Source organism: Canis lupus, chromosome 19, assembly GCF_003254725.2.
Source record: "Canis lupus dingo isolate Sandy chromosome 19, ASM325472v2, whole genome shotgun sequence".
NCBI classification, from domain to species: Eukaryota; Metazoa; Chordata; class Mammalia; order Carnivora; family Canidae; genus Canis; species Canis lupus.
In genome coordinates this window covers 19,072,329-19,098,223 of record NC_064261.1, presented here as the reverse complement: position 1 = coordinate 19,098,223, position 25,895 = coordinate 19,072,329, and the positions used below count along the sequence as shown (strand labels likewise).

Sequence of the window (25,895 nt, the reverse complement as noted above, 5' to 3'; positions counted from 1 at the left end):
AGCTTATCCCACTCCTCCCAGACCCTCAACAGAAAGACTGCTTCTTTCTTGTGGATCCACTTCACCACAGACATAATTTTATGATAGCATCTTTTTTTTATGATAGCATCTTTAACATATTTAGTAAATTTCCTTCCTTAAACATCTTCCTTCCTCTATTAGATGATAAAATCATGCTTTATTCGTCTTTGTATTCTTAAGGTTTATCACAGACCCTGGCAGACTTTTAATGTTATTGAATTAATTATTTAATTTTGTCACTACATACATTGAACAAAAAAGCATAAATGAATATAAATAATCTAAATGGATTGTATAAACCCTTGACCACAAAAAGAAAAGCAAGCTGTAGATCTTTAAATCAAGCTCACAAGGAAAGGAAGGTCTTCTATTATACATCTGTCTTTGAAAGTATAAAATAAAGAAATCCAAGGCAAAGGCTGTTGGGTGGATTTACTATGAGAGAGAAGGATGCTTTCTTATAGGGAAATGTAGTAAGGGTCTGTTAGGAGGAGAAATTCATTTTTTAAAAAAAGATTTCATTTATTTATTTGAGAGAACGAGATGGAGATAGCAAGAGGGAGCATGAGCAGGAAGGGAGAAGCAGGCTCCCCACTAAGCAGGTAGCCAGACATGGGGCTTGATCCCAGGACACTGGGATCATGACTTGAGCTGAAGGCAGATGGTTTACAGACCGAGCCACCCAGGCTCCTCAGGAGCAGGGAATTCTTAAATGAAAAATAGTCCTCAGACTAGACTTACGAGAATATTTTGTGTAGCCCTTTAAATGATTTAAATGAGGAAGTAGCTACTTTTAAAGGAATCAGTCTGCTGATTTCTGCTGGAAAAAAAGAAAAAAGAGACATTAATTATATGTTTTTGTAGATAATGTGACAAAAATATCTCTAAAAGATTACATAGTGTTTATTTGTAAGATGGGATTAAATAAAACTGTAAAACTTCATTTTAATTAAGATTATTTTTAATATTAACATCCTATAACATACCTGTGCACGAATGCAATAGCCATTGTTTATTCAAACTCTCTTTGGTCAATATTAATTATGATTTGTACTTTTTACCAAGTCCTCACTTATTATATTTCATTAAGTTAAAGTGGCTTGTGTGAGATGAGGGAAAGATGAATCAACAAGAAACTAAAGATTAAAATATCAAATTCCTCTGAATTCTTTTGTTCTTCACAAGACTTATTTTCACTGTATTCCAGGTCCAAGGAGGAAGAGATAATAGCGGAGACAAATTAACTTACTGCAATACTCTCAATCAAGGTTTTAGTATTTTTTTCCCCACCATCCATAAATCTGAAAAGTTGTCACTGTAGAATTAGGTCCCCTAGAAGCCAAGAGTTCAGATTGCTTAACAAAGTCCCATTTTTCCTTTGGGGTTGAGTCTTTCATCTTTCCTATTGGAAAAAAAATAAAACAAAAATAAAACTATCTTAGTCTCTCTTAAATTCTCAAACTTCTAGCAAGAGTTTGCTTGGGATGCCTGGGTGGCTCAGTGGTTGAGCATCTGCCTTAGGCTCAGGGCATGACCCCAGCGTCATGGAATCGAGTCTGGCATTGGGGTTCCCAGTGGGGAACTTGCTTCTCCCTCTGCCTGTGTCTCTGCCTCCCTCTGTATGTTTCTCACGAATAAATAAAATCCTTTAAAAAAAAAAAAAAAGAGTTTGCTTGCTTTTAGCGTCTATTTCCTCACCAATCATTCATATCTCAACCCACCTGGATCTTATTTCTACCATCTTCACTTCACTGAATCCACTTTCATCAGAATCACCAAAAACTCCTTGAGTGTTCTCGGGGATCAGCACTCAAAAGTCAGTTTTCATTATTCATCTGGCTCAGCATCTTTCCTCCTCAACAGAATATTTTCTCCATGACTTATCTCATCCCTCTCTCCTCTCCCCTCCCCCTACTCCATGGCTTTAATTCTTATCTCTTTGCTAACAATATCAAAATTCATCGTGTCTAGTGAGACGCTGCTGGCCCTGGCCCCCAGCCCCAAAGGAAAGGGCAGTCACAGCCCACCAGAGATAGCTACATGGTGCTTCCCTAAAAGCTCAAACTCAGTTTATTCTTTATAGCACATGGTGGCAGTACCATCCACGCATCTGACCAGGTCAGAAATGTGGAACTCCTTCTTGGCTCCCTTCTCTCCTTTGTTCATTACTTCCAATCGGTTATTGGTTTTCCTTCCTTAACATCTCTTGAATCAGCCCATATTTTTTGTTTTAATGGCTATTCAAAAGGGTCAGATTATCATTATCTGTCATCTGACATACTGCCTTAGCTACTGACCAGCTCACGCAGTCTCAGAAACTCCCAAAGCTTGTCTATGCTGCAAACAGGATTTTTTCCTTTAATAGAGATCTGATTTTGTTACATCTCTGCTTTAAGCCTTTCTGCAGCTCCCTATTGTCCTCACAATAGAATCAGTAAATCTTAAATTGCTCTAAAGACCCTCATTATCTAACTCAAATGTGTCCCTGGTCTCATCAGATACCCTGCCTGCCAAGCCATTTCCCCACATAAGCCTAATTTTTTCAGACATACTGAATGGCTTTCATTTCCTAAAATGCTTTCTCTTGCCAGGACTTTAAATATACTGCTTCCTTTGTCCTCCGCACACTACCCTTCCTCGAATCAGCTCAAATAGCCCCTCCTTATGCACCCCTTCCTGATTCACAGGAGGACATGCCCTACCTTGGTGTCCAGGGCTGTCTGCCTTTGCCCCTATAGCACAGCACTTTTCACCCTATACTGGTTATTTTGCTTGATTGTTTATCATCCCTGTTTATCTGTAAGTTCCTTGAAGGCAAGGAACATATCTTATTAATTGTTAAATCTTCAGTGCTTATTAAGTATTTACTGAATGAATACAAACATGAGGATATAACGAAAAGGTCGATAAGAAGCTAGATATATGAAAATGAAATTAAGCTCCTTTGGTTATCCTCTAAGAAAGAAAACATAGTGTTCACCATCTTGATGGCTACTATAAAAGTTCTTTATCTTACAATTTATAAAGGGTAGTTTAAAGAAATCAACCTACCTTTGCTTAAATAACACACATGCTCTTAATGCATCCCTTTTACTCCGTCTGCTTCTCTGTAAAATGTAACTTTTGCTTTGAGTCTTGATGTAAAATTAGTCTTGGGCATTTATCTGCATTACCTAAGTTTTGCTATTGTTTACTCCGAACTCCTGGGACCACATGTGTGGTGGTTGTGTGGTATAGTTACTTGGGAGCACAGACTATGAAGCAGGACTATGGGTATCAGTCTTGGCTTCTCCACATACTGCTGTGTAACCTTTGGCAGATTATTTAAGTTCTGTTTTTAGTGTCTTCAGCTATGAAATAAAAATAATGGGATTATTGAAAATTTAAATGAGTTATTAGATGTGAAGCACTAAGAGCAAGATCCAATAACTAGTAAATGCTATATATATATATATATATATATATATATATATATATATAATTTATGCACACTTAATGCTTTCAATACCCTCTCTTATTCTCTGCAACTGCCTCTCTAGTATTCAGCAGAACTCCTTGTGGTCAGTACCATGGTCTAAACTTCTTTCTACTTCTAAGCATCTAGACTAGGAGGAGGAGCATACTATTTCACTGAATCTTGATTATTATTTGATTTGTAATTTGGGTGTACTTATTCACCAACTCAGGATACAAATATATTCCTATCTCTTAGTTGTGTGTCTACAAATGGACTTCTTCCATTTACCCTCAGGGACTCGTGCCCTCTAGAAAGAGCTTTACTTCCAAACACCAGGCAATGGTTTCTACAAGGATATTTGGATCCTATATGCTCTGGTGGCTGTAATTACATCAGCGTAGGATGTCCTTGCTGGCCCAGATTCCTATCCAAGCCTTGATGGTCAAGGCTCCAAGATCAGACCTACAAGCTCAGTCATTGTTCTTAAGTGCTAGAGTCCAGCAGAGGGTCTTCCTTACAAGCCTTGTGCAAGAATCAACTCCAGGTCATGACCTTTGGGTCATCAGTTTAGATCATTCCTTAAGGACTCAAAAATTATCTTTTGTCCCTTCAGGTTCTAGTCAGGGACACCACATTCTACTGTGCCCTATTTTCCTAACCTCAAATTGTAAAGAGCAGAGGTTGAGAGGAAGTATCTCTGTCCTTCTTTCCCAGAAGGTTTTTTGCACTCCTTATGCAAATTTATCCAGCCCTTTCCTAAGCTCTGCACAGCAAAGGGCAAGTCTCCATTTAAAAAAAAATAAATAAAAACAGGGGTGCCTGGCTGGCTCAGTCAGTAGAGCATATGACACTTGATCTCAGGGTTGAGAGTTCAAGCCCCATGCTGGATATGGAGCCTACTTCAAAAAAGAAAAAATAATTGCCTGTGAAAAAACAAAACAAAATTATTGAAAAGTCAAGAGTCTGACTTTGAATCATACCTCCAAGTTCAAGGAGTATCTCTTGGCCATTCAGAATATTTTCCTCCATGAAACCCTCCATTACAGAAATGTTGGTTAAAATGACTTGGTGGAGTCAAGGAGTTAATGGATAGCTGCTAGCCTTCTCTCTCTCTCTCTCTCTCTCTCTCTCTCTTTGCTAGGCTTTCTTTAAAGGTTATTTTTAACAGCCACCTTTTAAAATGCAAGATGGTTCTGATTCCTCTGAACTGTTTCTCACTTAGTATTTAATGCATCACATGAGCATGTGAACTAGACTATAAAATGCTATAAAGCAAAAAATAAAATGCTCTGTTGATAGGAGCTGGACTTGGCTGGTTTTTAGTTTTTAGTCTAGTTTTTATCAGTATGAAATTAAAATGTAATTATTGCCTCAATTCTGAGTTTTAGTCACAATATATAAATGAGGACTCTGCCTCAAATAACACTTTGTCTGCAAGAGTCATGCTGTCTTCACCCCATTCACTTGGGAGAAATGTAATTATTGTTGTTATTCTTCATATACCACACACACTTCACAAAAAAACACTGGCATTTCTGCACATAAGTAAGAAATGAGTTGGCATTATCATGTTCCTGATTTGATGACAGAGGTAAGAAAAGTATGGAAAGACTGTTTTTTTGTTTTCACTTACATGCAAGAAAAAGCATGAATTTGGCTTAATATAGAAAGCAGGACTCTCAAGAACAGTGCTGGGTGTGTAGCTTTCTCCTTGTTAATCATAGTTAAGATGGTTCTGAAGTTGTCTCTGAAAAACTGCATAATCATTTACACTTTCCACAGACATGTTTTTTCTCCCCACTCCTCAAATTAATGGTTGAGGTCAAATTTAATGGGGGTTCCTAGGGCCTCTGAGGAAGCCAGGGAAAGAAGAAGGCATGGTCTATGGGCTGTTAGAGGGCACAGCTGAGCCTGGACAATAAAGAGGGGAGCAGAACAGACCCAGCAGCCACCTCCCACTCCTAGAATGGAGACAGTATTTTGAGGAAAATAGACAAATGTGTTTCATTTCCTCCTATGAATGCTGCTCCCTCGAAGTTCCTAGGCTAAGTCCTAAGGTCCCTGTAGGAAAAGAGAGGGCACACGCCTCCAAGAGTAAGAGGTCTACCATCAGCCTTGCCTCTTATAGGTAGCCTTTTCCAGGCTATAGCAAGACAATAGTATGAAAGCAGTCTGTGTGTATATCTAAAAAAATTTCTAACTTACTCTAATTTAAATAAATTAGATTAAATAATTTAAATAATTTAAATAAATTAAATAAATATTTAACATACCAAAATCCTGGCCTCATAGATCTAAATGGTTAAGTTTTTTGTAGGGGAATTCTTTACCTGAGAGGAAGAAGAATGGGAAGGTGTGCCTCTTATTATTTTGCTGCCTTATGGGAGGAAAATGGGCATAGAGGACAAAACAGGTAGAAAGACACCACTTCCAGGAGTCCTGTCTCTGAGCAAAAGTTTTTAACACAGACTCCATGCTAAATAATTTGAAGGCAATGTACAACACCCACACACCCATACTGCTACTGCTGCTGCTGCTGCCACCACCACTACCAACAGAGACTTTTGAACTTTTCTTATTTTGGGCATGCCTAGAGTTGCCGCATGGCCTAGAGTCAAAGTTCCAGAGTCCCCATTAAACTCCGTGGTTGTGAATGTGTTAAAAACATCTTGTGTTCCCTCAGGAGGGACACACACAGTACACAGTGGCCCAGGTCAGTCAGCTTAGGTGAAGGAGGAGTGCAACAGCCACATAGGCAAATGACCCCGGATCCAAGGCCGCAGGTTGAATTGGAGCCCAATCTCAGGAATAGAAATTAAACTGGTAAGAGCCAAAGTAGTGCCAAGTGGGGAAGAAGGAGCCCTGAGAAAGCTGAGTTCATTAGCCAAAAAATTCAGCTTTATATGCTATAGATTGTACAGTAATCAGGTGGAAGGAACATTGTGTGGCAGCAGAAGAGTTGAGGGCTCTACGGGGGCTGATGCAGGGATCCTTGAGACCTCCCTCTTCTCTGTTGCTATGAGGCTATCCTAGCTCCTCACTCCCCACCATACACTGTTGGGGAGTCTTTCAGTTTATCTGTTGACATGTCTCTGTCTAGAGCACTGGGGTGGGGAAGGAGGCAATTCCTGAAAACCTAAGTGGTATTCAAGAGAATATGTATATTATTAGATCAAACTTTGTTTTCTGAGTTGAACCAAATGCTTTTCTCCACAGCTCAGATAAGTAGGATCACATAAAAAGATCAAACAAGTTCTGAGAAGGAAGAAATTATATTTTGCTTGAACAGCCAAGTTAATCTATACTGTGCTATACTTCTCTGAAAATACCCAGAAGGCAGTTTCTATCCTCTCTTAAAGTGATTGACTCTTCACAGATAACTGAATCTGCTTCCAGAAATGTCCTACTTGTTAACTGATGTGCCCGTTTTCCCCCAGTAAAGGTTATTGGGGTGGGGGTGCTTCATGATTGGCTAATGTTTATTTCATATGCTCTAAATTTCCTTCCCTCTAAGATGCATCCTGTTTGCAAAGGAACAAGCTGTACTAGGAAGAAAAGGATATCTACTAGTTCCACTCTTTCATCAATCAAAACAATACATGCCTTTAAAAAATAGTCTTCAGCTACTTTTCTGGTGAAAACTGATATTACAGCTCTCATTTGTGGGGCTGATCCTCTAGGCAAAGCCAGGCTAAAGCAGTCTGTGCTGGATCCAGGCCACTCACAGCTCTGTTACTTAGGGAACTTTGGGGCTGTGGTTGATTGCTCCTTAGTGACATGAGCTCCCTGCCGCCGTGACTTTAAATTCAGCAATATGAAAACAGAAACCCTGATCCACTTAGCTATATTGTCCATGTGCTTTTCTTTTAGATTATTATCTAAAATTTTGTTTTATTAAAATTTAGCTCCTTCAGGCAATTTTCATTTGACTTTGGTTGATTGAAGAGTGAAATAGGTCAAAGGGATAGATTAAATACAGACCTACATGGTCTTCATTTCTGTATTTGGTTATTACACAGTGTAGAGGAATTGAGTCATGAAAAAAGTTCACGTTTGGAAAATTATTTGGGGGGTGGACATGCTCCAGTAACTTCCTGGTATCACATTTATCGGGGCTTCTTGTTTGTGTAAAGTTATATAAAGTTAAATGTGCATTTTCCCCCTTTTCTTTATTCCAATAATAAGTAACAAGTTCTCTTTGAATGAGATGCTCCAGACCATTCAACCTCACTAGACCATGTAATTTGTGATGGCCATTTACTTATCTATCCTTCGTGAACTTAAAAAATACCTACTGAGCACTCAGTATGTTCCAGGCATAACCTCCAGAAGTTAACAAAATCTAATCCCAGACTTTGAAGAGTGCAAATAGGGAGAAGAGTATTCTAGGAATGATTGTGAACATCGTGGATCTCATTTTGGCCAAATGGTGAGACATGTAAGCAATACACCAGCCTGCATGAAATGCCATCTCTGTGTCCATGAATGAATGATTTGGGTTCTGAACAACTTGTACATAAAGTTCAGAAATCAGATCTGAATCAATGCCATAACCCCATTCCCCAGTTTATGGGTGCCATGACAAACCATTTTGACTAATTTACAAGATATTTTTGGAGTACACAAAAGCAAATGCTGTAGGTGTTTGGGAACAAAGGATGTCAGGGCAGTTCCTCTAAAATATCATTGTCAAAAAAATAATCCATGGTGTATAGCAAGAATGACCCTAATTGGTGGCAAGTGACATATGTTTGTTGCCTTTAGAGCTTTTCCTTAATTTTGTCTCCCTAATCTTCTCTATTGCCTGCCTCTTCCAGCCAGGGCACCTCCCTTACTTTCTGATTACATGCTTGCTTCTGCCACTCTTATGCTTTCTTCTAACTCTACATTCCAAATTTGAAAATCCTTTTTTTAAATTTACCTATCTCCCACCTTTTAGATTTCAGATTCTTTTTCCCCCTAAACACTTCCTTCTCACCCTCCCTCCACCGACTTCAACAGGGAGTCAGGAGCACTGAGATTTAACACTAGTTCTGCCACTGTCTGGCTGTGTGACAACTCTGGACAACTTATTAACAACGTGGGGTCTCATTAGCCTCATCTGTCAAGGGAGGGGACCTGAATCACTGGTCTCCAGGCTCCTTTCTGGTTCTCTGATCTTATGGGTCTATGAATTTTCCTGGAAGAGTGAAGTTCCAGAAGCTTTGTTAATGGTTTTACAGTCATTCTTTGATGTTTCCTAAATGCATCTTCCTCTCATCCATTGGGTAAGACAAACACAGAGCTATTGGGACCTCTGTGGCCCTTAATCTTATCTTTTGTGGCTGGTTGCTTCCTAGAATTCAGAAGGAGAAATGAAGGGTGTCTTAAATACTTTCAGACACATGAAAATATTCAATGATGAAACATATGCTTTTTTTTTTTTCACTGCTACTTATTGCTATTCTCCATGGTATTTTATCTGTCCAGAAACACAGGCCCTAAGACATACCAGGAACCATTTACAGATGTAGCCACCTCCTTCACAGTACCTTTGAATGGAAGATTTAAACCTCAGACTGCCTGTGTTCTTTTCAATCCAGCTGGGATTTGAACTTATCTCTGCTTCATCCTGCCTCTAGGTCTCATTAAACCAAAGCACCACCTAGGCCTGGGCTCCTCTGAGGCTCAAACTAATCCCTTGGATGTCTATGGTAATCTGAGACAGAATCTTTCCTTCAGTTTGAAAACTTTTTCTTTATACCTGGATGTCGATTTTTTAAACCCAAAGTCTCCTGAGGTTCTTCCTGCTGACTGATTTCTCTTCTAAAACGTTTTTTTTTTTTTTTAAGATTTTATCTATTTATTCATGAGAGACACAGAGAGAGAGAGAGGCAGAGACATAGGCAGAGGGAGAAGCAGGCTCCATGTAGGGAGCCCAATGTGGGACTCGATCCCTGGAGTCAAAGGCAGGCGCTAAACCGCTGAGCCACCCAGGGATCCCCTCTTGTAAAACTGCTTTATGCACTTCTATTTCACATTCAGGCCACAGTTCTTGAGACCTTCATTTTTCTGCATGGCCCTGACAGACCTAGTTCCAACTTTAGTCTTGATGGATGCATAGATGGACCTCTAACTGGGGCCAGAACCCCAGAATATCTAAGAAATGTGAGTTGGACCTTGATGTTGGAAACATCTGGCAGAAACTGAGTTCCAAGGAGGCTCAGATATTCTGATACAGTTCCTGAAGGGCATGCTCAGGCATCATTCTCTTGTCCCCAATCTGCTGTTAAATTTGTTCACCTCCTCTGTAAGGTTTATTATCTATGTAACAGATTGTACTTATTCAACTAATATCAAAGGTCATCATCTAATGATTAAGCTGTAGTTTGGACAGGCCTCATATAGATCTATGGGATAGTTTACAAGAAAACAAAAGACATCTCTAGTCTTCTAGTATTTTTCCAAGATCTTAGGAGGGTTATAGTTAAAGTTCCCATATATCCTAATTAACTGGGGACAGTCTCAATTCATGCCTCTTCTTCTATTGTCTTTAAGAACACAGCCTCTTCTTATTCTCTAAAGTGTCCCAATTTAGATAATAAATTATACAACCCACCTAGTTTTGGCATTGTGTAGGTGTGCTGTAAATGTGTGGCTAAAATCCTACCTTCTTATCTCTGCATGCTGCTTAAAGGGGCCCACTTAATTACATGTTGAACTTGACAAATGACATAGTCGCTCATATTTCTAAAGCATATTTGGCTTGTGATAGAAAACAAACTAGTAAAATGAGCCTTGCTAAATTTCTTTGATGCCATGTGGGGGAAAAAAAAAGCTGAAACTTCTAACAGTAGAGAACTAGTTGAAAATAATAAACCATTCAGTTGAATCTGTTCATGAGAAGATTAGAAAGGAATTTTTCTGATATAATACAAACATGACCTGCTGTATTCCTCACCTCCCTTTGCAACCTTATACACACCCCCACATAAACCTGAGAAGGTTGTCTATGAATGTTGTTTATACAGGCTGATAGATAGCTCTTCATGAATTCATGTTCAATCAAGAAACTACACATTTATGATCCACTCTTAGTGTATTTGGACATGATGATGAAATTAATAGTCAGTTCCACCTTTGTCAAAAAAGTAAACCATTCAGCTGAAAAGACAAATTTAAAACTTTGTTTCAACAAGCATAAATCAAATATTCTAGAGTTACAGACTTTGCTTAAATATGATATAATTGGGTGATTATGTACAACCTAGTCATCTTTTGGGAAAAAAAGACGGCTTTCTGATAATGGCCCCTATTTTATTTACAAAAATGCCGGGACATACTAATGTCAAGAGAGATATGGCTGTGTACTGAGTTGGAAAAAGCACTGCTATCTAATATTAATAATATTAACAATAACTAAAATTGTTTGGGTTTCCTGAATGTAGGACATCACACTAAACACTTTATGTTTATGTAATTCTTTCAATCCACAGCAACCCTGCATCAGACATGCTAGAGAGACATTGTGGGATCATAGTTGTCAAAGATCTCAACCTATCTACCAACAATAAGTAGTCATAATTCTTTTTGTGGATTATTTTTCAATGATGTATCCTAATGATTCTCTGCTTCAGTGCTGGGAAGTATTCTCATGAGAGGGGATTACTGTATGTGGAGATTATAAATTATTTGTATTAGTCAGAAGGTAGGTAAATGGAGTGATAATAAGTGAGATACAGTAAAGGTTTTCCCTATACATGCCATTAGATGATAGCAGAGAAGTTGCTAGTTAAAAATATTGTGAATCTGAATGTGAGGACTGAAGTATTAATCAGAGGAAAATTGTATGTAGTATTGAGTGAGAATTATATGTCAAGCAGAGAACAAGAGTTTAAAGAGGTGGGTGGGTATTACTGGAAAGCCTCAGAAAAATCCCCTACATGGGTCTGAGGCTGCCTTGACACTGCTGTCTCTGATTTTTCCTTCTAAAGGAACAAATTGGGTTCAATAAGCTATGTCTTTTATCTATTGTTAAACAAGGTATGCCATATTTTTTCAAGAGCAAAGCAAAGCAAAATGAAACAAATCTTCCTTTATTACCTGAGAGAGATGAATAAATAATTTCTGAAAATCTATTTAAAATTTGTTTATAAATCTTGCCTAGAATTTTCTATATAAAACATTTATATTATATATTCTAATGGATTCATAATCTAAACAAATTTATATTATTATATGTCCCCTAAAGGGCTATGAAGGACAATAAATCTGAAGCCATTTCTCCTAGAAGTTCAAAAGAATGCTTTTTAGGTCACAGTGACTCTAATAGAAGAAAAAATGTCTGCATAGTGAAGGCATATTCTCTTATTAATCATTCCTGAGAGTAAAGGTTTTATAAAATATGTTGCAAAACTAATAAAATGAGTCAACTTTAAAATGTATGATGCTGTTCTAAAATGGGCTTAGGTATTGAATACCCTAGGTTAATTTCCCTTCCTTCCGTACAATTAAGTGGGTCTCAAATGTTTGATTGGGGCTCCTTTAAGTACAAAGTATATGTAACATGTTTGCTTTTTGGAGAAAAATCAGTTTATAGCTAAATAAGCCATTCTGGCATTGGTCTCTATGTAAGTAACACTCATGTAGCTCATATGGTTATGAAGTGGTTAAATAAAATAATAACATTTGGAACATGAGAAGTGGAATTGATGAATTGGGAAAGGAAAAGTATTCTATGTGAGCTATGATTTTCAAAAGAAAGAGAGAGCCCTTTTTCATATTGGAGCGAATCTAAAAGCTTTGTTTTCCCTTTTTGAAAGTAAACATTAAAAGAAATACTCTTCTTGCCACTAATAATATCACAGAGAGAAATATAGTCATGGAAAAATAAAGTTAATCTGGACTAATAAACTGCAGATAGTATTTGCAGAATATATTAGGCAAGAACAATCCTTAAATTCCAGCATTTCATGCTTCTGTACAGTGGCTGAAACACAGAATTTTCTCAGAACAGTTTCTCAAAACACTATTCTCGATGTGTGACATTTCAACAATTTACAAATAGAAAGAACTTTGGATTCTCTGCAATTGAAAGTTATCTTCCAACAGAGTCCTCATAACAGATAAATGGTATAAAAACCAGAATAGAATGAGAAGTAGCAGATGAACTGGCACATGCACAGACCTCAGAAAAAAAATAAATCATACAAGAAACAAGAGAGAATCTAAAATACTATAAAAACACAAAATAAAATGGTGGATCCAAGGGGGACATGAGATAAAGTAGCCAATAGGTACGAGCTTAGAGAGAGTCCAGAAGTTGTGGGTAACAGTGAAGATTTTAAGTAAACATGATTAATATAAAGAAAGCTGAGGAAAATGGATGAAAAGATGGAGGAAAGCTGAGGAAAATGGATGAAAAGATGGAGGATTATAATAGAGAATTAGTTTATAAAAAAGAATCAAATATTCTAGAAATGCAAACTACAGAATTTGGAATCAAATCTTTTGATGAGTTTAAGAGCAAATAGGACACACAAGACCAGGTTTGTAGATTCAAAATGGGTCAATAGAAACTATGTAGGAGGCATAGGCAGCAAACAAGAGTGGAAGAAACCAAACGCAACATATAAAAGATATAAGATATGATTAAAATATCTAACATACACATAACTGGAGTCCCAGAAGGAGAAGAGAGGCATTGGGACAAAAGAACTATCTGAATAAGTAATGGCCAAAATTTTTTCAAATCTGGTGAAAAATAACCCACAGATTCAAGAAATTCAGTGGATTCTAAACAAGATAAATACAAAGAAAACTTCAACTTTCATTGTTCTAAAACTAATAAGAGAAAAATTCTTAAAACAGAGGGGAAAAAACCCACATTACCTTCACAGAAATACCACTCAAAAACTATGTGCTAGAAGGTACAGTTAAAGAACCGAATGAGAAAAAAACCAAACCAAAACAAAATCTTCTAACCTAGAACTCTATACAGAATGAAAATATTCTTCAAAAAATGAAGAAATAAAGACTTTTCATATAACCAAAGCTAAAAAAATTGTTGCTATAGTAGACCTACAATAGAAGAAATACTAAAGATTGTTTTTCATGTCAAAAGATAATGGCCCCAGATGAAAAAAATGAAAGTACAGGAACACAAATTCAAGAGTTTATAACTTATGCAGAAGGAAAAAATGGGACAATAGCAAAAATAATATTAAGAAGATAAATGAAAAAAAAAAAAAAGAAGATAAATGAAGTTAAACTCTTATAATCTTCTTATAGTACTTAGGTCTTTTACTACTTTTTACTACTCTTGTGTTGTCATGATTGTATTTGGTATTTCTAATCTCTAAAATATGATGCAAAAATGTATAACAAAAATAGTTAACAAAACATAATAATAAAATATAATTTATTAATGCAAAAAGAAGTAGTATCCTTAGTCAGTAAAGAATAAAAGGATATGACTCTTTTTTAATTTTTTTTCTAATACAAGGTTGAACTATCTGAAGAGCTTCTACATTGGGTTTTTCATGTTTTTTTAAATATACTGTTAGAAACACTATATCTCCGTTTTCTTTTCCACTCCATATCAGTATGCCCACAGCTTGAGAGTACGCTTCACTATTAGTCTACTTATTTATTTTTAAAGATTTATTTATTTATTTATTTATTTATTTGAGAGACAGAAAGAACAAGCAGGGGGAGGGGCAGAAAGAGGGAGACAAGTAGATTCCCCACTAAGCACAGAGCCCAATTCAGGGCTCAACCTCAACCTGAGTTCATGACCCCGAGATCATGACCTGAGATCATGACTTGAGCTGAAATCAAGAGTTGGATGCTCAGCCAAATGAGCCACCCAGGCATCCCTCTATTAATCAATTTAAATTACACACTGGTGTGTATTAGATTCTACTGCCTTCTTCATTCACTTGACACTTGATGTAATAGAAAATTTGCAACACCAAGACACATAAGTGTGCAGCATGCTCCATAGCCAGTGATCAGCTCATAAGGAATTGGGCCAACACGTCTACGGCTATACTACTCTGAACGCACCCAATATTGTCTGATCTTGGAAGCTAAGCAGGGTATGGCCTGGTTAGTACTTGGATGGGAGAACTGGGCTAGCACAAAGATGATTATTATTATTATTTTTTTACCTCAAGTATGTTCTGTCCCACTTTCAGATATCATTAGAAGATGAGTAGGATTCTACTCTGAAAATGTATTAAAGTGGACTTGAGAAAAAAAGCAATTTTGATCAAGGTGTCATTAGAAGGCAATAAAGGGAATTAGATGCCAAAAATCCAAATTTTTACTTCTCACCCTCAGCCTATCTTTTTACCCATTTCCAGTTTTGTAAGTGTACTGATTTTGAAATTGTAGCCCGGGAGTATAGCCATATTTTTTCTGGTTTCTAACAGCAATTTCTTATTCCTTCTTTACAGGCCAGGCTTCCAAGACTTGTCAAAGTCTTGGAATAATTTATAGAGCATTTAGAAATGGAGATTTTCAAGTTTTGCCTAAAACGCAATTACATTGTAATCTATGTGAATGGGGTTCGGGAAATCATTGTTTTCAGATATGGAAATCATTCTTCCAATCTATGTTGTTTATTTAAAAGTACAAAAAAAGCAAACAAAATTTCTACCTACCAAGAATGTACATGTGCTGTACAAACTATATTCTGTGCCGCACATAACAGATCATAGTGCTGAGAACACAGTGGACTTCCCCCAAAAGAGCTGACCCACAGAATCATGGTTGGGTGAATCTTTATTAAGCATGTCTATTTGATAGTGTTATTAATGCAACTGCATTCCTTTACAAATATGTGGCTCAAGTAGATTTCCAAGTAACTGGGGTTTTCTAAGAATTATTATTCTTCCACCCTATTTTCAAATTTGCTAGATTTCAACAGTTGAAAGGAATGCACAGGAGCCAGTGTTTCTATTCAGTTACATTGTCTGGCTTTTGAATAGGTTAATGAGCCCCAGGATCTATCTTAATTTGGGTGTTATTGCTCACATTCATATTCTACTTTAATTTTTCTTCCAAAAATAAAGTTTTGAGGGAATGATTCATTCCATAAAGCAAAAATCAGAAAAATACAGAATTCACGTTTTGTTACTAAGGTAAGAAAGAGTGTCAGGGCAAGAGGGGGGCAAAGCAGGAGTTCAACTGAGAATGAAAAACAGCTCCCCCAGTGTCATGGCTTCCTCTCCCAGGCAACTCCTCGCCCTTCCTACAGGCTAAGTCGGCCTCTTGAGCAGAAAGGCCTATTTTTATACCAGCCCAGGTGAGCTCTGAAAGAAGCAAAACAAGGCATAAACTGGGCTGTCAAGAGCATCCCATTAAAGGTTAAGGCACTGCACCTTCTCTCTTGCTGACAAACCCACTTGTGCATTAAGCCAGCCAGATCTTTTTTGCCTTTACTTTCCAGACAGTAGAGGCAACTCGCCAACATTTAACCACAGACCAAACCTGGAAAAACTTAGCTCCGACCCAACCACGTGCTGGAGTTGCAGATGATCCTTAAAATTAACCTGTTCTGAGTCCTCTTCTTGAAGGCCAATTTTTATGCCGCTGACCTACCACTGTGCAGCAATGGCGCCACCTACAGAACAATGTGTAAAAAAATGACAAGTGCCTCAGAGATGGCGGTCAGATTTGGTGCAGAGTGGAAAAATATAATTTCTAAAAACCATACCATTTTACACTGTATTTTCTGTATGCACATGGTAAGTTTAACTATCTTTACATTTATAAGGCAGTACTGCATTTTTTCATTATCAACAGATTGCTTTATTTAAAAATGTGAAAAAGAGATAAAAATAAAATATAGAAAAATAATAAATTTGGAATGAACAAATCACAATCCATGTAGTGTGTGAGTCATGACAAAAAGATGGAGTCTTGAAGCCAACAATTTCTGGGGTAATCTCTTGATTCCTCATCTTCTAGATTGGAATAGAGAAAGTGGCTTCTAGTCAGGCCAGTTAGACTTTATGAGAGTAATTCCTGCAAATTCAGCCTAGAGCTTGCTCCTCTAGCCCTTCCAAAAGTATTAGGAGTCACCTCAAAAATGCTATTTAACCTCTTTTAACATAAATTAACTAAAGGGTGTTCTGCTGCCATCAACCAAACCCTAACTCTATATGATGACATAGAGGTGGAAGAGATTAATGACAGAAGAGAGTCAAGGGGGCCTCTGCTACAGCTGCTACAGAAAACCAAGTGCTCCCATGATTGTGTTTCTCTGCAGAGACAGCACAAGCAGCAGAAGTGGGGCTTTTCCTAAGTTCCAATTATGATCTTAAATAATTATGAGTCACAATTACAAAGGTAGATACATAAGTGTAATAGGTGTGCCTCCTAGAACCCAGGCTGATGGTAGATCACAGGAAGCCTGGCCTCTAAAGGCATCTAAGAAATGTAGTCCTTATCTTCCAGACTGCAGCGTGCAGTAAGGTCCACTTCATGCAGGTGGGAATGGAGCCAGTGAGCCAGTCTTCAGTACCAGCCTCACAGGATTTGGCCTAAAATATTTTTTGTTGTTGTTGTTTTGTGATTCAGCAAATTTTTCTTTGAGAAATTATAAGCTTGCTATAACCATTATATTTTTTGTAGGGCATATTAATATAAATATATGACATTTAAGTTTCAAAATATTCAACAGAATGTCACCAAAAATTCTTGTGTGCCACTGCTGAGTACCCTAGTACCTGAAAAAGTGCTCGCTTTAGATTTAGGTCTAATCCTGCTCTACCTGTATTAGGCTCAGAAAGCTTTAGCATCCACTTTCCCAGGAAGATTCAGTCATAATGCTTATAAACAATTGCCAGATCAATTACCCAGTAGCCCTAAAAATAATAAACTATTAGATAATTTCTAATTTTTCAAAGTTTCTAATATAGTAACTGATCTCTCTGGAAATCTTATATGTTTAAATATATGTCATTTGACAATTATTCAATGAGGTAAGCTGGGATTTCACTCAGTAAAAAAAACATGGAGCATAGTTTATAATAAAGCCAACATTGGTATCAATAGAAAAAAATGCCAAAATTGCTTTCATTTTTTTAGTTCTATGCTTATGATTTATGTACTTCTCTTTCTCTCTTTCTCTCTCTCTCTCTCTATATATATATGTCTTATATATATATATATACACATATATATGTGTGTATATTATACTCCAATAAAACATTTATAATAGAGATAAGTATCAAGAGATTTCATTCAAATCAACTTGGACATAGGTGGATGAAGATAAACAAGATAATTTCTATGGAAAAAATGTGCAATGAATGCAGATTAGCTATTCTGGCAGAATGAAAAGACAGCAAGAAAAAGATGCATACAACTGTGTTCTGGGAATCTCAATACAGAGTATTGTTTTTCATATCCAAGAGTCTCCTATTTTGCACATAATACAAATGGATTTGAGTCAAAAGAGAAAAATTATTGAAAATTACTCTTCATTCAGTGTTCTCACTTGGGTATTTTTCCCACTGATTTGAGTGAAGAGTATATATATATATATATATATATATATATATATATTTTTTTTTTTTTTAATTATTCCATCCCCTCATGTCATATAATTTGTTTCTTCTCCTTATGGCTTCAAGTAAATGTTTGTTGCTGTAGCATTATAGTTTCAGACATTTTAAGTGTAGGTGTCCTTTCAAATACTTGGAAAATATAAGTACTTTTTATCTCAAAAATATGTCATGATGTTGTAGAGAGGAAATTGAAGTAAAACTTTAACTGAGAACACAAAAATGCCAATACTAGAAGCTATGCAAACATGAGTTATGTGAAGGAGAGTACAATAGAAAGTTTCTAAAAAATATATAAAAGCTGAAAGGAGCAAATAGCATGTTAAAAAAGATACCACTGGAGACAGATATTGTATCTAAAGAGAAAATTACTCTTAAAATTTGTTTACATTTCTAACTGACTAAAGTTATAAATAAAGTATAACAAAAGCATTAGGAAATCTGTCTATGTCCCCACAGTATCACCTTGAAAATTGATAAAACCAGTGTGGGCAAAACTCTGGATCCTGCTGGTAAAGATAGTCACAGAAACATTTGGTTTTTCTGTGACAGCTAATACAGTGGTATCAGGGCTGAGTTCCTCATTTTCCAGTGTGAAACAGCAGGTCATAAGTTGTCCATTCTCATGGAATGGATAGTGGCAGAAATTGTGTGGTGTTGGAGCCAGCAACAAGCACTGGCTTCCCAGTTCCCCACCTGTCAATGTTGGGTAATTAAGAAAAAAAAGGGGGGGGGGGCTTGATTTATTTATATATGTGAGGCTAAAGTCTGTATATTCTGCTGTCAGTAATTGAATCCTAATAGATGTAGGATGACAGAACAATAAAAGATTAATCATAGAAAATATGAATGATTTTAAAGTTTTGAGGAAGAATTGTGGCCCGTTTTCAGAAAATTTAGGATAAAATCAACAACCATGTGTTTTCTCATTTTAGTGGGGTCTAATTCTGGGAAACTGAAGAAAATATTAATGTATTTAGCTCTATATGTCTATGTAGTAGAATGGAAGGTGGGATATTACTATGAATTTACAGAACTAGAAAGGATGGTAAGAGAATACTATAAAAATTATACACCAAAAAATTCAATAACTTAGATGAAACTTAAAAAATTCTAAGACTTGGAGCACTTGGATGGCTCAGTCAGTTAAGTGTCCAACTCTTGATTTCATCTCAGATATGATCTCAGTGTTGTGGGATTGAGCCCCACATTGGGCTCTGCACTGAGCTTGGAGCCTACTTAAAATTCCCTCTTTCCTTCTCCCTATGCCCCTCCTCCCCACTTGTGCTCTCTTTCTCTCAAAAAAAAATTTTTTTTGAAGAAAGACAAAAACTACTGAAACTGATTCAAGAAGAAATTTAATATCTGAATAAGCCAATAATAAATGAAGAGATTCGATTAGTAATTTTTTTAAAATCTCACAAAAAATAGCCCAGGCCCAGATGGCTTTTGTGGACGAGTCCTACTAAATGTTTAAAGAGAAATTAACATATTCACAAACTCTTCCAAAAACAAAACAAAACACAGAAAAATGGGAACAAGTCCCCAATGTATTATACAAGGCCAGTATGATCCTGACACCAAAACCAGATAAAATAATCACAAGAAAATAAAATCACACACCAATATCCATTATGAATATAGATGCAAAAACCTTCAACAAAATGCTAACAAACCAAATTTAGTGACATATAAGAATTATACCAAGTGGGATTTATCCCAGGTATGGAGTGTTCATTCAACATATGAAAATTAATAAATGCAGTCATGTTAATGGAATAAAGGACAAAAGCCACATGAACATCTTGATAGATATTACATGAATAGAAAGGAAATTATTCAATCTAATAAAGGACATTTATGAAAAACCCAAAACTAATATCATACTTTCTGGAGAAATACTAATAACTATCCCCCAAGTCAGGAATAATGCAGGATATCCATTCTCACTATTTCTATTCAACATTATTCTAGAGGTTCTGGTCAGGGCATGAGGAAAGAAAAAGAAATAAAAGGCGTTCACATTGGAAAGGAAAAAGTAAAACTACTTCTATTCACAGAAGACATTAGTTTTTATATAGAAAAGCTTAGGAATCCACAATAAAAACAATCAGAGCTAATAAATAAGTTAAACAAGATTGCTGGGTACGTGTTCAATATACAAAAATCTGTTGTATTTCCACACAGTAGCAATAAGCATCCAGGAAAGCATATTTTTAAAATTTTGCTTATAATTATGTCAAAAAGAATAAAACATTTAGGACTAAATTTAGTAAAAGTACAAGACTTGTACACCAAGATTATAAAACATTGTTGAAATAAATTAAGGAAGACAAATAAATAGAAAGACATAAATAGATGAAGACATCTATGTTCATGGACTGAAAGATTTAATATTGTTGAAGTTGCAATACTCCCTACATTGATGTACAGATTCAGTGCAATCTCCATCAAAATTTGAACTTTTTTTTTTTTTTTTTTTGCAGAAATTTAAAAAAATCCTAAAATTCCTATGGAAATGCAGGGGAACCAGAATACCCAAAACAGTCTTGAAAAGAGAGCAAAGTAGGACTACTCATGCTTCCAGATATTAAATTTTACTATAAAGTTTCAGTTACCTGTGATCAACAGTGGTCTGGAAGCAGATGGTCCTCCTTCTGAAGGTCAATAGGAGTCTAACACTACATCATAATGTCTCTGCCATTCACCTCACCTTGTTTTATCACAGGGGCATTTCATCATCTCACATCATCACAAGAAGAAAGCTGAGAGTACAGTAAGTTATTTTGAGAGAGATACCAGATTCACATAACTTTTATCCCAGTATATTGTTATAATTGTTCTATTTTGTAATTTAAATGTACTTGCATTCTTACACCAAATATGAATGGCTTTATCTTTTTTTTTTTTTTTTATGATAGTCACAGAGAGAGAAAGAGAGAGAGGCAGAGACACAGGCAGAGGGAGAAGCAGGCTCCATGCACCGGGAGCCCGACGTGGGATTCGATCCCGGGTCTCCAGGATCGCGCCCTGGGCCAAAGGCAGGCGCCAAACCGCTGCGCCACCCAGGGATCCCTGAATGGCTTTATCTACTTGCTATACTTTCCATTGTATTTTTTCCAAATGTGAGGCAATAAAGATATATAACATCAGAAAAATAGTACTTCAATTTTAGTGGGCAAAATAAGAATATCTCCTTTTGTTTTAGGTCTTGAGTTTTACATTCTCAATGATCTGTGAAAGTAAGGCAATCATTGGATAAAAAACCCAAAATAAGGATCCCTGGGTGGCGCAGCGGTTTGGCGCCTGCCTTTGGCCCAGGGCGCGATCCTGGAGACCCGGGATCGAATCCTACGTCGGGCTCCCGGTGCATGGAGCCTGCTTCTCCCTCTGCCTGTGTCTCTGCCTCTCTCTCTCTCTCTCTCTCTCTCTCTCTCTCTCTCTCTGTGACTATCATAAATAATAAATAAAAAAATAAAAAAAAAACATAATAGCCACTGGAGATAGAAATTTGCTTCAGTTATTCCAATGTAAGTTATTCATTTACCTAAATTCTTTTATTTTTATTATGAAGCCCAACTCTATTCTTTTTTAGCAAAAGAAAGCTTATAGTATACCTCTTCTATTTTCATTTAATTATGTGTGTATTTTGTTGTTGTTATTTGTTTGTTTTAGAAATCATGTTCCTGGAAAAACTCACCTCCAATTGACTAGGCACTTAAATTTATACAATAAGGTACACAGTTCTGTAAAATAAAATATAAATAAATTTAATATTTGCAGATGGAGTAACCAGTGACGCAATGTTTAAAGTAGCATCCTGTCAACCTGGTGAGATAGAGATTATGTACTTAGAGTTAATTTTATTAATGTTAACTTCATTTTATCTAAAGCAAATACATTAATATGATATTCTTTACATTTCTGAGTTTTAGGCTTTAAACTTTCAACTACCACAATCTCATTGAATCTTTATACCCTTATTCTATAATAAGAAAGGTAAGATTCGAAGACATCAGTGAGTTATCTAAGCCAATTCAGCAAACAAGTGGTAGAGGTGGGATTTGAACCCCAGGATATGACTTTAGCCCATGTTCTATCCACTATTCCACAGATGACTAAGTGGACAAGAGATGGAAATGGAGTACAGGGAAGGTATTCCAGGTTGTCATGAATGTCCCGCCTCCCAGATTAAAAGGCTCTTTGGTCTGTGGCACCTGAGTGGCTCAATGATTGAGCATCTGTCTTTGGCTCAGGATGTGATCCCAGGGTCCTGGGATCGAGTCCCATGTCAGGCTCCCTGCGGGGGAGCTCCTCCCTCTGCCTATGTCTCTGCCTCTCTCTCTGTGTCTCTCATGAATAAATAAATAGAATCTTTATTTAAAAAAAAAAAAGTTCTTTGGTCTTCTTAGAATGAGCAGAAATGTCCAGATGATTATCACCCCTTGATAAAGTCCGAGTGATAACTAGTGAATTAACCAGGACTCCTCCATCTTTCAGTTGTTCCCACACACCATCCTGAATGATAGTGTTTATACTCTGACTCAGACCTTTTGTTCATCCCTAATCCAGTTTCCTAAGCTAGCTAGAACATAAGTTTCATTAATGGAAGATCTGAGACCTCCCATCAAAATTTTAAGAGTTTCATGATCAAGAGACATAAAATGGTAAATTAAGAGAACTTATTATAAATTTCTGAGAAGCAACTATTCAATGTCACAGTCTCTGTACTCCCACACAACTTTCTTATCTTCAATAAGGCTTTAATAAGTATTACATGCACGCTAAAACTGCTGGGTTTCTGCTGTGCTGTGACTCAAGTTGTTTATAAATACAAAATAAGAATAAACTCATATGACCCTTGAGGATAAAATAAGGATACATGTCAATTCAAATCAACAATTAAATATTTTACCGCTGCGAAGTGCAAAGCTCTATGCTTTGTACACCATATGTATATGTATAAACTATGTGTACATGTATATGCCACAAAGGAGCCTACAAATTAATTGGCAAGATAAGACATGAATGCAACCCACACAATATTAAGAAATAATTAAATAGCAATTTATGTAAATGATACCGCCCCCTACCCTTACATTATGTGGGAACCTGAGATCCTTCCCTCTCCTCCCACTCCCCATAACCAATGCACTAGAGAATCCTGTCTATTCAACCTGCTAAGTATCTCTTCAATCTCTTTGGTTCTTCCCATCTTGATACTAATGTGTGTCTCTTAATAATGTCTAGCCTTCCCAGTAGGCATTACTACTCTCTGCTATCACAAACAGTATCTCGTTTGTTTTACCACTTTATTCTCAGAATCTAACAAAATTTCTGATATGGAATATGTCTCAATGAATGTGTTGAATAAAGGAATGAATAAACACTCAGAAAATATTAGGGTATTAGTAAACCAGGATCCTTTTACATTTTGAACTCCAAGTAGTCAGTAACACAATCATTCAATAGCTTTTGTAAATGAATTCCACACAAAACCCTGCACACGGATGTTTAAAGAAGCTTTATTCATTCAATGCCTTACATCTTTTCACGTACAAGTGACAAAAAAAAAGTTCCAAATGGCTTAATGAAAATTGAGTTTATTAACCTGTATTTCAGCATCTCAAAAGCGGATTTCCTTTAGTGAAGCTTGATCCAGGACCTGGTTTCTTTTTCCGTTTTGTGCCTCACCTCTCAGGGGAGGTCTTGTTCTTAAGTCACTGTTTGGCATTATTCACAAGATGGTTGCAACTGCACTTGTCCTGAATCCAGCAAGAAAGTGAAAGTGTTTCTACTTCAAAACTGACAAAAATGCCCTGGGCCTGACTCTCATTGGCCAGAATTGGATCATGTGCCCATCCTTAAACCAATCACTGTAGCCTACACTAATCATGGAACATTTCCAGAGTTGAGAGTGGAGACAATTCTGGTCAAACACAGTCTAATTTGAGAGAAGGGAATTCCCCAAAAGAAATTTTTCCCATAAAAAGGATGAATGTTTTCAGTATGGCAAAAACAACAAACAACAGATGCCCACTTCAGGCTTTTACATCCACAAAATTATTGTGGATTATTTGATTTTTGTTTATTTTGATTTTTTGCTTTTGATTATTGTTGCTACCAGGGCAGAAAAATACTGTTATATGTAGGAAGCTTGTAAGAGAGGAAGAAAGAACTATAGCAAACACCACATTCCCCCAATGGTGCAGATGAAAGGTTTATTTTAATATACGACTCAATACTTAGAACAAATAAGATCAAACAATGCCTCAAATCTACAAATATAAGCCCCAAAACAAGATTAGGAAGCCTTGGAAGATGAGACTGAGGCCAGAACAACCTGGTGTAGCACAGAATGTGTTTCTTTATCCACCCTGTATAGGGTTACTATTGTCTGACTGAGAATTTGATGATTTTCTGAAAAATGCTTCCACATATATTCATATATTTACAATTTTTCAGATTCTGGTAACCAGAGTGGGTAAAATCAGGTGAGCAGCCCACTCATCCCTCACTTTTATAGAAATCTGTGTGTATATTTTCATGTTACATAAGGACACAAAAGCAAACAAGATCTCAGACAACAATAAAAGGCTTGGAAGATAAATTGAATTAGGCCAAGCTCTTCAGGGAACCCTACAAAAATGTTTTGTCCTTCCTATAGGAAGATGATGCAGGAAACAAAAATATGTGGTTAGTTGCTTCTCCCCACCCCCCAGTAAGTAATAACTTCTTGGATGTGATTCAACCATGTATTCTTATCCTATCCCTCTTGTGATATAAGTGTGCACTGATGAAAGTCGAGCTAAGGATGAGGATGTCACCTATAGTCATGGAAACACAAAGCTTTGATCAGTTCTTGGGCATTTTTTTTTAAGATTTTATTTATTTATTCATGAGGGACACACAGAGAGAGGCAGAGACACAGGCAGAGGGAGAAGCAGGCTCCATGCAGGGAGCCTGATGTGGGACTCGATCCTGGAACTCCGGGATCACACCCTGAGCCAAATGCAGACGCTCAACTGCTGAGCCACCCGGGCTGCCCATTCTTGGGCAATCTTAAGAGCTAACATTCTTCCTACAGAACGTTGAGAACCTCAGTGAGATTCCAGTCTCAAGGAACCTTGTTTTGATCAGTGAGATCAGAGCCTCAAAAGAGAAAAACACCCTCTTCCTTTTCCAAGGAGATGATGAGGAAGAGATGGTGCCCAAAGGCTCAGCCACATCAAATTTCCAATGAGAAAAATGATATCAGACAACCCAAAATCTCATCTAGTCACGGAAATCTGCCCTCTCAAAGTTTTCTGGGCCACATTGCACACTTTCTACCCTCCTAACAATAGAGGAGGGTAGAAAGCCCTCCTACAAAGCCACCCCTATTATCTGGGTCTGATGACAGAATGAAAACCTTTCATGTCTACTCAAAGAAAATCAATTCTTTTCCCCTTTACTACCTATTTTCTTCTGCTTTCTCATCATTTTTTTTTCCTGTTATTAAAAAACAGAACAGCTGTTATATTTTCAAGAAAATACCTCATACTTTAGTGTTCCCCTTTTCTGCTGATCTGAATTTCCCAGACAACCTCATTTACTCTTTGGCATTATTAGAAAAATTTATAAGATCATGATATTTTGGGATCCCAGGGTGGCTCAGTGGTTTAGGGCCTGCCTTTGGCCCAGGGCATGATCCTGGAGACCTGGGATCGAGGCCCACGTCCGGCTCCCTGCGAGGAGCCTGCTTCTCCCTCTGCCTGTGTCTCTACCTCTCTCTCTCTCTCTCTCTGTCTCTCATGAATAATTAAAAAAAAAGACAATGATGTTTAATTTCAATTTGGCCCACCTGCTCACCCAGAAACTCT

General features: G+C 36.9%; 2 long non-coding RNA genes across 2 annotated transcripts in view; one reads left to right on the top strand and one right to left on the bottom strand.

Moving 5' to 3' along the window:
- The window catches only part of LOC125753038 (uncharacterized), a 51,730-nt gene that overhangs the window by 12,714 nt on the left and 13,121 nt on the right, over positions 1 to 25,895 (top strand). The window lies entirely within an intron of this gene.
- LOC112642733 (uncharacterized) lies at positions 557 to 20,946 on the bottom strand. The gene is made up of 5 exons (XR_003125402.3): positions 20,652 to 20,946; positions 16,015 to 16,085; positions 3,073 to 3,371; positions 1,271 to 1,423; positions 557 to 838 (listed from the first exon to the last, which is right to left on the bottom strand). It is a non-coding gene; the product is annotated as an uncharacterized LOC112642733 (long non-coding RNA).